Raw genomic sequence first — 12933 nt, 5'->3', positions numbered from 1 at the left:
CCAAAGTTCCTGTTCTCGTGACCCTACCATGAGGGGGAGACAGTCAACAGACAAGGTAAGTAGGTAAAACGTACAAGTGCTGGACAGTAATAGACGCTCGGGAGAAAAACGAAGGGAAGGGCACAGGACATGGTGGAGGTGAGGAGGGTGTTGATATCTCAGGAAGAAGGCAGGGGAAGCCTCGCTGGAAGGCGACTTTACAATAAAGCTCTGAAGAAAAGGAAGGCGCTAACTATGTGGACATCTTGGGGAGAAAACAGTAGAGCAGAGGGAAAAGCAAATGAGGGAGGGCAGGGGTGGGGAGGAAACCTGGCATGTTTAAGGAACAGCCAAGGATGAATAAACAGTGAGTGAACAGTGAGAGGAGATGAGGAGAAAGAGCCAGCGTGCCTCAGATCATGTAAGGCCTCATGGACCATGTTCAAGACTTTGAGTAGATGGGAAACCATGGGCCTAGAGGGCTTTTAGCTGAAAAGCCACTTGATGTGACTTAAGTTTCACAGGAAGGCTCTGGCCACTGTATAGAAAACTGACTGCAGTGGACTGAGGACAGAAGCAGGGGGACTGGGGTAGCAGGCTGTCCCTAGAATCCAGGGGAAGATGACGGTGGGTTGGTGATGAAAAGCGGTCAGGTTCTAGAGGCATTCTGAAGGTAGAGCTGCTAGAATTTGCTGACAGATCTGAGAAAAAGGGGAGCTAAAGAGGCATTAAGATGCTTGGGTGGAACAATTAGAAAAATGGAACTGCCGTAAATTAAAATGAGGAAGACAGTAGGAGCACATGGCTTACGGGGAATTACCCTGGCTCAGTATCGGACATGCTAACTTTGAGACACTTGAGGTGTATCTAAAGGGAAGTGCCTGCGGGTTGGTTAGACACACAGGTCTGGAGTTCGGGAGAGGTCTGTGCTGGAGATGTAATCAGCTTGTGGTCATTATTTTAAGCCGTGAGACTGGATGGGATCATGGAAACTGGAAAGGGAAGAGGTCTGAGGACTGAGTCATGGGGTCATTGAAAACATGCAGAAGAGCAGAGGGTGTCTCACTGATGACTGTAGAACAGGGAACAGGCTCTAGAGCCCTCCCTTCAGCCTAGTACCATCACACTCCCTTCGTTGAGAATTACTAAGTAAATTACAGCAAATACTCAATAAAAATAATGTGTACTGCCCAATGGTATTAAAATAATTTAATCTATAGCTCATTCTCAGTAACATTATGGTAAATATTAGTAATGATGATCACAATAAAACAACAGTAATAGAACAGGGAAATCTATCAAAGTGAAGAAATGAAACTCCACCATTATAATAATCTAATGACTTCTTAAAAAATGGAAGGCTCTTAGTGAATATAAGTAGGTGTAGGTAATTACACAAAGGCAATCGATACCCACAGTAAAGACTATAACCGATTAATATAACATTTCATGTTGCTGCACAACATCTTAAGAAGTTACCACTTTAAAAATAAAACTTCGGGCCTCCCTGGTGGCGCAGTGGTTGAGAGTCCGCCTGCCGATGCAGGGGATACGGGTTCGTGCCCCGGTCTGGGAGGATCCCATATGCCGCGGAGCGGCTGGGCCCGTGAGCCATGGCCGCTGAGCCTGCGCATCCGGAGCCTGTGCTCCGCAACGGGAGAGGCCACAACAGTGAGAGGCCCGCGTACCGCAAAAAAAAAAAAAAATAAAAAAAATAAAAAATAAAAATAAAACTTCAAGGCCCTATTATAGCACTATTTTATTTAAGCCTTACAACAACCTATGACACAGGTAAGGTGATTATTATTGCTATTCTTCACAAGAAGAAACTCATGTTAGAACTGGTAAAGTAACTTCCCCAAAGGGTGGAATTGGAAGCAGAATTCAGTAAGTCTGACAATGTTGCTGGGTCTTAAGGCCAGAGGCTTGTGTAAACATCAATTTGTAATATAATTTACTGGTGGTCCAACAGGATGCTGAAACTGCTTTTTGGAAACAACAAGCAAAGGAACATTCTTTGAATAAGGCATACTCTATCACCCAGTATTTGCATTGGCAACCAGCATTATGTGTCTTCTATCATGGTGTGAAATTAAATACAAAACCAAAGATTTCATCTATAATTCACACTGAATTGAATAAAATTTAACGTCTAAAGAAATAACTAAATGTAACTTTAATTGGTTTCAATTCAACAATTATTTATTGGGAACCTACTATGTGTGCAAGGCCACAAAACATTTGCATCACGGGTTGGGGTGGTCTATGGTTCTTTCCATTTCTGGTAATCTACAATAAAATGTGACAGCCTCTTAGTTGTAGGCATACAAGAATGCATAAGAAATGGTCACTGTCTAATGCACACACTAGAAAACTTTCTTTTCTGGGTGTTCAAAAACAGACTTCTAAAAGCTGGGATTGTTTTATGAGGATTTCTCTTTAGTGAGCACCTTTTAAAAATTCAAGTTACTATAACAGCTGCTAAAAATGTCCTTCTAGGTACAATATATGAAATAGTATACCTGGTTTCTATCAGCCAGCGTGGTTGCAGCCACTGATTCATCTTCCACAAGCAGGATGGAGAGTTTAAGGGACAGCTGTGGGCATGTGTTACTAGTTTTCAGACAATTATCTGTCACTTATATTTTTAATTGTGTAAACATGAAAGACTTGAACTGCACCTACACAAACAGGTAATGTGTGTCCCATCCCTTAATCTATGTTGAAAAACAAACCACCACCAAAAAACCGCAGTGAAAACAAGAGAATGCATTTAGAAGACTTTAAAAACTTTTGATCATGTCCTTTTTTAAATACTGTGCTCTCCTAGTGTAAAAATAGCTAATTCAGAATAAGTCATACCCCAGGCTTTTGAGGGTAAGTAATTTTCTACTATAACATTAATAACTATGTTAATAGGGCAGACAACCAGAATGCTGGGGACCAGACAGTGGAGGCTCTGAATGACAGCTGGTGATGAGACTCTTGCTTATGGGATGTGAAGTCCAGGGCTGTATTTTAGAAACATTAATCTGAAGGTCATGTCCTAGGTAGGTAGAATGGAAGTAGGGAACACTACTAACAATCTACTTGGAAGTTCTCAGAGACGGCCTCTTTGCAAGTTAATAGTTATATATTAGTCAGAACATATAGCCACCAGAATAATCCTGTGGATAAAAAAAAAAATATCGGTGGTAAAGGAAACAAAGATTTATTTCTCATTCCACTTATATGTCCATTTGGGGAAGAATACCAGTTCTAGTAGTGGCAGAATAGCTTGAATCAGATAAGCCTCCTACAAAAAACAATTATAAACTGTCCACAAAAGGGGGGAAAATATTTGAAGGCACTGGGGAGAAACCAAAAGAAAGGAGAGGCTGGAGGAAAACTGACTCCTGAAAAAAGAGAACCACCCTAGACATGATTCATGTTTGAAGGGCTCTTTTTCCTGTGGGCCTCAGACTCTTACGCCCTTCAGTGGAGGCTGGATGGAAATCCTGCAACATCTTCAGTCCTACTGGCCTGAGAAGACAGAGAACAGACTGTGGGACTTTTAGAACAGCTAAAAACTGAAGAAGGATAGATATTCTGGAAAGTAGGGGTGGACATTATTAACTCCCCTCAAATTTTTGGCTGACCTGTGAACTGAGCATGAGACTCCGAAGAGTCAGACTCCAGGGGTGAAACAATTTAAGGCTTGAAAGACGCTGAGCAGGTATTACAGCTATTACTAATCACAGGGAGACAGAGTTTGAATCCCACTAAATCAGAAGGACTCAATCAATACCTCAGGCTTTCCACTGAAATTGTAGAAGGTCCCTGCCTTTGGAGCAAATACTGTATCCCAGGATTAAGGCATTCACCTTAGGGTTAAAGGCACAACCAAAACAGACCTACCCTAAAAAAGCATACAGCAAAGGCCCCATAAGTTCAAAGTGATTTGTCAGTCATTTAATTGACTATAGAACAAAACTCAATATTTTTCAGAAAAATATAACAGAATCTGGAGTCTCCAGGATGTCTAGAATACAATAATAATTACTAGAACAATGCAAACCAGAGTCAATAGAAAAAGTCACTAGCAACAGACTCACAAATGACCCAGAGGTTGAAATTACCAGATAAAGATTTTTAAATAGATATGTTAGACTATACAAGAAAATATGAATAAAAGGGTTAAAGAAATGGAGACTCTCAGAAGAGATTTGGAAACAATAAAAAACAAACACAAATGGAAATCAAAGAACTACAAAATAATATCTAAGATATTTTTGGTTCAAATTAACAATATATTGGACACTAACCAAAAAATCAGTGAAATTAAAGTAACAGAGATATAAAAACTAAAGCACAAAGAGAAAACATTAAAAGATAAAAGGAGGGCTTCCCTGGTGGCACAGTGGTTGAGAATCTGCCTGCCAATGCAGGGGACACGGGTTCAAGCCCTGGTTTGGGAAGATCCCACATGCCATGGAGCAGCTAGGCCCGTGAGCCACAATAACTGAGCCTGTGCATCTGAAGCCTGTGCTCCGCAATGAGAGGCCACGATAGTGAGGCCCATGCACCACGATGAAGAGTGGCCCCCGCTTGCCCCAACTAGAGAAAGCCCTCGCACAGAAAAGAAGACCCAACAGAGCCATAAATAAATAAACAAATAGATAAATAGATAAATAAATAAATAAATAAATAAAATTTTTAAAAAAAGATAAAAGGAAAAGGCATCAGGGGCCTATGGGACAACATTAAGTAATTTAACGTATGTGTAGCTGGAGTCCCAGAAGGAGAGAGATAATAGGTCTGAAAAATATATATAAAAATTTCCAAATTTGAGTAAAACAACATCCTACAAATTTAGAAAGCTTAGCAAATGCCCCAAGAGATAAATACAAAGAAAATCACTATGGCACAACACAGTTAAATTGCTGGGAAAAAAATGTAAAGATTCTTAAAAGCATCCAGAACACCAATGACAAAATTACATCGTATTAAGGGGAACAAGGATAAGAGTAATAAGTGAGGCCAGAAGACAAAATATAATCTATTTAAACTCAGAATAACCAATGGAAACATTTCTCAAAATGAAGGTAAAATAAAGACATTTTTGGATAAACTAAAGCTAAAAGAATCTGTTGCTAGTAGAATCACATTATAAGAAATAAAAAAGGAAGTCCTTTATGCTGAAGGGAAATGATACCAGAGAGAACTATGGATGTACATGAAAGAAAAGAACTAGAAATGATGAACAGAGAGTAAAATTTTAAAGAAATTTTCTTTCTTTTCTTAAATTCTTCAAAAGTCAAATTACTATTTAAAGCAAAAAAAAATGTATTATGGGATTTATAAAAAAATAAAATGTATATAAGTAAAATACCTAAAAACATAGCACAAAGGATAGGAAGAGATATAAATGGAATTTTACTGCTATAAATTTCTTACATTACACTTGAAATGGTATAAATTATTCAGGGTAGACTATGGTAAGTTAAGAGTACATTCTGTAAACCCTCAAGCAATGGTTCTCAAAGTATGGTCCCTTGCCAAGCAGCATCAGCATCACCTAAGAATTTAACAGAAATTTAAATCCACAGGCTTAATTCCAGACCTACTAACTCAGAAACTTTGGAGCGGGGCCTAGAAATCTGTGTTTTATATAACCCTTCAGGTGATTCTGTTGCACAATAATGTCTGAGAAATACTACCATGAAGCAACAACTAGAATAATAACACTAAGTGTAGCTCAAGGGACAATAAAGATATAAAATAGCATAGTAAAAAAATATTCAACCTAGAAAGGAGAGAAAAGGAAAAATGAGGGAACAAATAAAAGAGGAAACAAAAAGAAAACAAACATCAAGATAAGAGATATAAATTCAAGTACGGCAATATTTACACTAAATATAAATGGTCTAAACACTCCAGTTAAAAGTCAAAGATGGCAGACTGGATTTCAAAAAGGCAAGACCCAAGTGTCTGTTATGATGCATTTTAAATATAAAGGCACAGACAGGGTGAAGGTTAAAGATGGAAAAATATATGCAATAAAAAATGTAAGCATAAGAAAGATGATGTGGCTACATTAAAGTCAGATAAAGTAGACTTCAAGAGAAAAACTATCACAAAAGATAAAGACTATCACTTCATAATTATTAAATTAGGATATAACAGCCCTAAATATCAGTGCACCTAATAGTAGAGCTTCAAAATTCATCAACTAAAAATCAGTCAGAACTAAGGGGAAAAATGCAAATCCAAAATCATAGTTGGAGACTTAAAAACCCCTCTCTCAGCAACTGATAGAACAATCACTATCTAGAAAATTAGCGAGGATATAGAAGATTTTAACAATATTAGCAAAAACCTTGACCTAATTAACATTTAGGTCACACAACTGCACAATACACATGCTCTTTTCAGGTGCACATGAAATATTCACTGAGACAGACTGTGTCCTGAGCTATAATACAAATCTAAAATTCTAAATAAAAGGATTGAAATAATGTACAATATGTTTTCTGACCACAAAGGAACTAAATGAGAAATTAATAACATAATGATATCTAAAAAAGCCCCGTATTTGAAAATTAAGCAACATACTTCAAAAATTTTATGGGTCAGTGAAGAAATCAACAAGGGAAATTACTGAAGGTTTCAAACTGAATGATAATGAAAATTCAACATATCAAAATTTGTTGGATACATCTAAAGCAGTACTTTTAGAATTTTTAGCTTTATCTACTTCAATTAGAAAAGAAGAAAGGTTTAAAATTGATGATCAAAGATTCTACCTTAAGAAGCTAGAAAAAATAAAAACTAAACCCAAAGCAAATGGAAGGAGTGAAATAAGAGTGAATGAAATAAAATGAAAAAGAAAAAAGCAACAGAGAAAAATCAACAAAGCTAAAAGTGGGGTTTTGGTACATATTAATGAGGCAACGGCAGAGAGTCTGGGAATGCCGTTCCATGTGTTGTCACCCTGAGCCCCAGTCTGATGGGGCAGCCACCATAGTGAGTATTGTGAGTCTCATGGCAGAGCAGCTATAGAATCTGACTTAGGAAAACTTCTGCTCCAGCCACCATAGTGAGTATTGTGAGTCTCATGGCAGAGCAGCTATAGAATCTGACTTAGGAAAACTTCTGCTCCAGCCCAGGATGGGCAACTCATTCTTCATTGTTCAGATATAGTCCAGTGACCCGCACCCAACTGCAAGGGAGGATGGAATTGTCATCTTACCTTGTGCCCAGAAGACAAAGAGCTGGAAGTATATGGGGAACCTCACTGAAGACTACCTCCATGAAGGGGAAATGAGAACACAAAATTCAGCCTCCATAGTACTTCCTCTCAGAAGTATTAAAATATTTACATTATTGCTTTTTTAGGGACAAATTAACTTTAATGGATGAAGTTGAGGCCGCTTTCCATAAATAGCTAAATTTTTCAAAACATTATTGAGAAGCTACCAGTACCTAATACATTTTTTTAAGAACAAAAAAAAAAATCTATGGGCTATTTTAATAAAGAATGTAATCTAGTGACCACTCCACCCCTAAGTCCCCAAACTCACAACCTACTTTCTCAGTGTCAGTAAACTAATATGCATACATACTCAAGAATCTGTACAAAAAATTAGAAACTAAATAATTTAAAACCTTATCGGGTACATGCAAATATCCCACAATTTTCAAATTGATTGTATTTCCTCATCAAAATATAGAGAAAGTTCTGTCTAGTTAGCTGGTAGCAAGCACTGTGATAGATACTCCAAAGAAGAAAATGCACAATTCCACAACATGGAGAGAAATAAAAGCTTAAAATAAATGGGATATGACTTAAAGATTCCAAAATATTCCTTTGAAATAAAACTTTTGTACAAAACGGCTGAGCATCCATCTGTAGGCACTAAGGCACTCCACTAGAAACATTATGGAGAATTAGTCTACAAGCTAATTGAGAAAGTAGAGATATGGTACAAACAGCATCCTGCTTGACACAGAGCTGCTACTATATGTATGAAACTCAGGACTTACATGTTCATACAGAATGTTGTCTACAGACACAAACCTGCAGTAATGAATGTTCACACAAGACCTACTGGCTCCTAAGTAACAGGTTCACTAAAGACCCATACACGCAAATCATTTCTGCCCCATCTCCAGCACCATACCTTTTAGATCCCCGCCTCTACCCACACACCAATTAAGAAAAAGAGCTCTGAGGATTTGCAAAGAAGCAGCAGAAAGGCAGAAACAGCTTCAACCAAGGTCAGAATCCCAGGCAGGATGTTTGTACCTTCTTGGTGTCCTAAAGTACTAAATACTTCTCCCCTGTAAGGTCCGAATCACCCTTCATGTAAGTTGGTTAGGCTGCCTTAAATCAAAACTCTTACAGAGTCATTCAGATGTAAAAGCATCTTGTTTAAGAATGAAAATCTGTCCAGCAGGGCTCAGGGAACTCTAGTCACTCATCCATCTGTGTATACTAGTTCAACGCATCTCCTGCCTGAGGTAGTGGTTGCTTTTTGGAGAAAAGGAAGTCTTTCTAGAAAATAGAAAGCTGCCGAGGTTACAGTAAACTTGGATGGGGAACCAGGAGGATTAGTTAGTACATGTATAAAATTAATGTACAGGGAAACCACAAGTACTCAGATCAAAAGGGAAATGCCTATAGACTTAAAAAAACCAAAGCCAAAAACAACCAAAGTTGAGCTCAAAAATAAAAAAACAAATCAAAAGTATCATTTTTTCCAACTATGATATTGCTTTTAACTGTCAAATAATTCAGTGTTTAAAGTTAGTTTCATTCTTTAAAAAGTTACGGAACCCAATACAAATTATCTTTTAAAACTGTCAATTACTTTGAAATCAAGAACCAACTTTTTGCTATACTCGGCCTGGTCCAAATGAGAAAATACAGATTGGGTGACATATGGATCTTGCCTCAAAGCATCAATAATGCTAGAATGGAAAAGGTGGAAACATGGAAGGCGGTAGGGAGAAGACAGTAAGAAGGGCACGATTTTGTAACCAGATACACCTGGGCTCCAATCCTACCTCAGTCAACAGGGAACTATGAGATTCTCAGCCAAGTTGCTTAATGGTTCTGAGCCTCAGCTTTCTGATCTATGAAATGGACACAGTAATGTCTACTTTATATAATATATATAAACAAGAAGCACAGAGCCTGGCCTGAGGAACTCAAAAGAAAAAAAAAAGGTGATAGTTATCACCCATCATTCATTTGGTTAGGTCTTAAAAAAAAAAAAGTATGAGAAAATCCAAAGAACAAATACAGTCAACTCTTAAATATAAGTGAGTAAAGATTTTCCTGTGGGAGCAACTATGACCACTGAATTAAGAAGGTTTCTAGATGAAAAGGGTCCACTTGAGACACGACAAATACTACTCAGCTCTGATCTCATCTTCAAGCCTTAACTTTTTCTGAAGGCTGTGAGAATGGTGAACTATATCCTTTAAGGTAAACACAGGACAAAAAGCCAGGACTCCCCAATCTGTTTGCAACTCAGCTAAGAATTCTAGAGCAGTGTCCAAGACTGTAAGAGTCGTGTAAGATGCTGGCAGGTTATAACTCCCCTGCATTATTGTTCCTCGTCTCCCCTGTCTGTTTTCTGTTACACCTTAATATCCAAACTCTTAAAAGTCGGTAGGCACACATGTTCAGTGGCAGAAGGAAAGGTGAACCCGGGAGACTGAATTCCATTCTGTCAGATGGGGGTAGCAGATACTTAGGGGCAAGCAGATTGAGGACCAAAGACCCTTGCAAAGAAGCAAAAGAGGTTCTGGGATTAATTGACTGATTTTATTGAAGTAGACTCGATTTACAATGTTGTGTTAGTTTCAGGTGTACAGCAAAGCGATTCATTTATACGTACATATATATAACTATTTTTTTCAGATTCTTTTCCGTTATAGGTTATTACAATATTGGGTAGAGTTCCCTGTGCTATACAGTAGGTCCTTGTTGCTTATCTATTTTATATACAGTCGTGTGTATCTGTTAATCCCAAACTCCTAATTTATTCCTCCCCCCACCCCTGTCCCCTTTGGTAACCATAAGTTGGTTTTATGTCTGTGATTTAAAATCAGTTCCCAGACCATGATTTAATTCCATTCAGCAAAGATGTCTAAAGCAAGATATAAAGAGGCAGAACATGGTCCATTCCTTCTCAGACCTTAACGTGCTAAAGGCTGGGGAAATTTAAATGATTAAGAGAAATCACATGGGACTCTTGTGAGTTTAAAAGCGGAAGTGATTATATCTGAATGGGGAGATGCACAAGGCCTGATGGAGGAAGAAAGCGTCTGACGTAAGCCTTGAAGAGTGTTGTGGATTTGAAACATGGAGAGGACAGGCATACAGGCACCCCAAGTCAAGGATGGGCACAGGGAAAGGCAGAGACACAGTTCCATGTGCAGTGAGCAACTGGTCTGGTGGGTGGAAGCCCAGGAAGGCAGGGGTGCAGAGAAGGAGCAAGCAGCTTCTACGCACTCTGGTGACCAGAGGATGTGCAGGGGCTGCCAGTGCCACGTGGGCTCCTGAGCCCTCTCTTCCCTTCTGGTTTCAGACCCACACAGGCATGTACCTATGGAACGCCCCACCTGCACGCCTGACACTTCAAACCAAGCTTAACATCCCCACCACACACACAGCCTCCTCTATTCCTCGTCCTTAAAGCTACAACCAGGAGTCACAACTAGAAGCCCCTGGTCTTCCCTGATTTACACACCAACCCCAGACATCCTCTATATCAACTGATCACAAGATCCTGATGATCTTTCCCAAAGTTTCTCTTGAATCCTCTCCATGGTCACCAGTACCTTCTCCCCTTATTTCAGGCTCTCTTGGTTAAACTTCTAAATTTGGAAGTTTGAACTCTTGCTTACTATTCGTATGACCTCGACAAGTGACTCAACCTTTCTGTCCATCAGTTTTCTCCTTTGTTAAATGGGAATTACCCAGATGCCTATCATGAGTGCCTATCATGAATTACCTCATGAGTTCCCCCTGGAGATTAATACATCACACACGGCACTGGAACAGTCTGGCCTCCAGTAAGGATCCAATGAATGGTAGTTGTTATCACTGTAGTATTGCTACTGTCACATGTGACTGCTGTTATCACACATTACTGCATATTATCTTATCTCAATGGACTTGTAATGAGTCTACCTGCCTCTACTATTTCCCCATTTCTAAATCAAAGGAGTCTTAAACTTCAAAAGCTTTCAAAAAAAATTAACTCTCACACAGACCTCAACTTGTGAAAACAGGAAAAGAAGAGCTACTCTGGTTGAAACAAATGTAAGAGAGCTTCCCGGGGCTGCCCTCCACTTTGTACCCGTCAGTGGTCCAGGAGGTACCCACTGGACCCCTAGGGCTCCTCTGAGCCCCCATCTTCCATACAGCCTGCACAGTGATCCTTCTGAATCACAAATCTGATTAGCGCATGCTTCTGATGAGAGGCCTTCTAGGGCCCTTCACTACTTAAACTCTCAAGTTCAAACTCTTACCCACCTTATTCAAAGTGACACCGGGCCTCTGGACACAAGGAGGGAGATGGGAAGGTGGGCAGAGCTCAGCGATGCTCTTAGCAAAACTTACTGCCATTTCGGGAAAAGTAAGCAAAGCTTGGATCAGAGGCATTTGATACAGTAGCACTGGATTGTTACTTTCACTGGTGATTTTACTCTTGGTGTTTTATTATTATTATTGGGATGAAAGACACTATATTTTGAGGCATATCTTAACAAATGGAAAAACTCAGAAGATGGGTCGCTCTGTATATCTGTATCCCTATTCACATGTACAGACACGTAGGTTGGTCCTGAATCACGAACACCATCTTTAGAGACATCCTAAGGCTGCAGACGGGTCGTGCAGCCTGCAGGCAGGCCCCTGCCTGGCTGACCCACGTGGGTGTTCAGCCCTACTTTGGGGCAGCACCTGTGGCACATGTTCCCCCATCAGCTCTTTTTCTGACCTCAGAAAGGAGTCCTATTCCTGCTCTTCTCTGACTCCCCTGATCTCATATCCAGCGCTGTCTGTGGATACGCACACTCTTTCAACTACATCACCTGGAAATACTCTATCTCCTTTTCTTCCATGTGGGAGCTAAGGTAAGGATGACTCACAATCCAAGATCGCCCCCTTTTATCAAGTAAAATACTAAAGTTCTCAGGTCAGATTAGATATGGAAAGGACCAGGTTCTAGAAGCCCCAAAACCATCATAAACACCTACAAATACCTTTTAGAATCTACAAGACAGAGGCACGGAGAAAGAGGTGGTTGAACTTGATCCTATGAGCAGGCACTTCACCAGGCAGGAAATTTAAGTGATTTTAGACTGAACAGAATGCCCCAAATTCCATGTGTTGAAAAAAGTGACTTCTCATCACACCGAATATTGACATTTGGCCCTACCCAGCACCCCAGATCCCTTCCCATGCCCCCAGAGAAGCTGTGCCTGGGGCCTCAGATCAGGTACCCCAGAGGGGACCGCTTCCGTCCCCGCCCCCAGCCTGATGTCTCCTTCCAGGCGGTGGCAGCTGCACGGATGCCACACGTCAGGCCCCTCTCCATCTCCTTTACTCACTGCCTTGACTAGTAAGTCTGAGAAGAAGATCTGACTTGCTTGCCTCAGCACCATTCTCCTCCTCATGGGGGAGGGCTCCCTCAGGGAGCAGGAACAGCGTCCAGTGGTGGGGGCCTGCCCTGATCCAGCACTGCCTGTCCTCGTATCTAATTTTTTTTTTTTTGTAGGCAGGTTAGAAAGTAATTTTGCTCCATTTATTTATGCTCGTTCAGTCCCCCAAACCTTTCGCACAATGTTATTGGATAAAAACTGCAGGAATATCACACAAATTATAAACTCAAGACGTGGAAATGTTTTTTTTTTGTTTTTTGTTTTTGTTCTTTTTTGGCAGCGTTGGGGTCTTCG

The 12933-nt window shown here is 40.0% G+C and overlaps 1 protein-coding gene across 2 annotated transcripts in view; it reads right to left on the bottom strand.

Annotated features, from left to right (window-relative positions):
* The window catches only part of NR3C2 (nuclear receptor subfamily 3 group C member 2), a gene marked incomplete at both ends in the record, with an annotated part of 365792 nt that overhangs the window by 114034 nt on the left and 238825 nt on the right, over positions 1-12933 (bottom strand). The gene's annotated exons all lie outside the window — the stretch shown is intronic.

This window comes from Hyperoodon ampullatus (assembly GCF_949752795.1).
Source record: "Hyperoodon ampullatus genome assembly, chromosome: 1".
Taxonomy (NCBI): domain Eukaryota; kingdom Metazoa; phylum Chordata; class Mammalia; order Artiodactyla; family Ziphiidae; genus Hyperoodon; species Hyperoodon ampullatus.
This window is presented reverse-complemented; position numbering and strand designations above follow the sequence as displayed.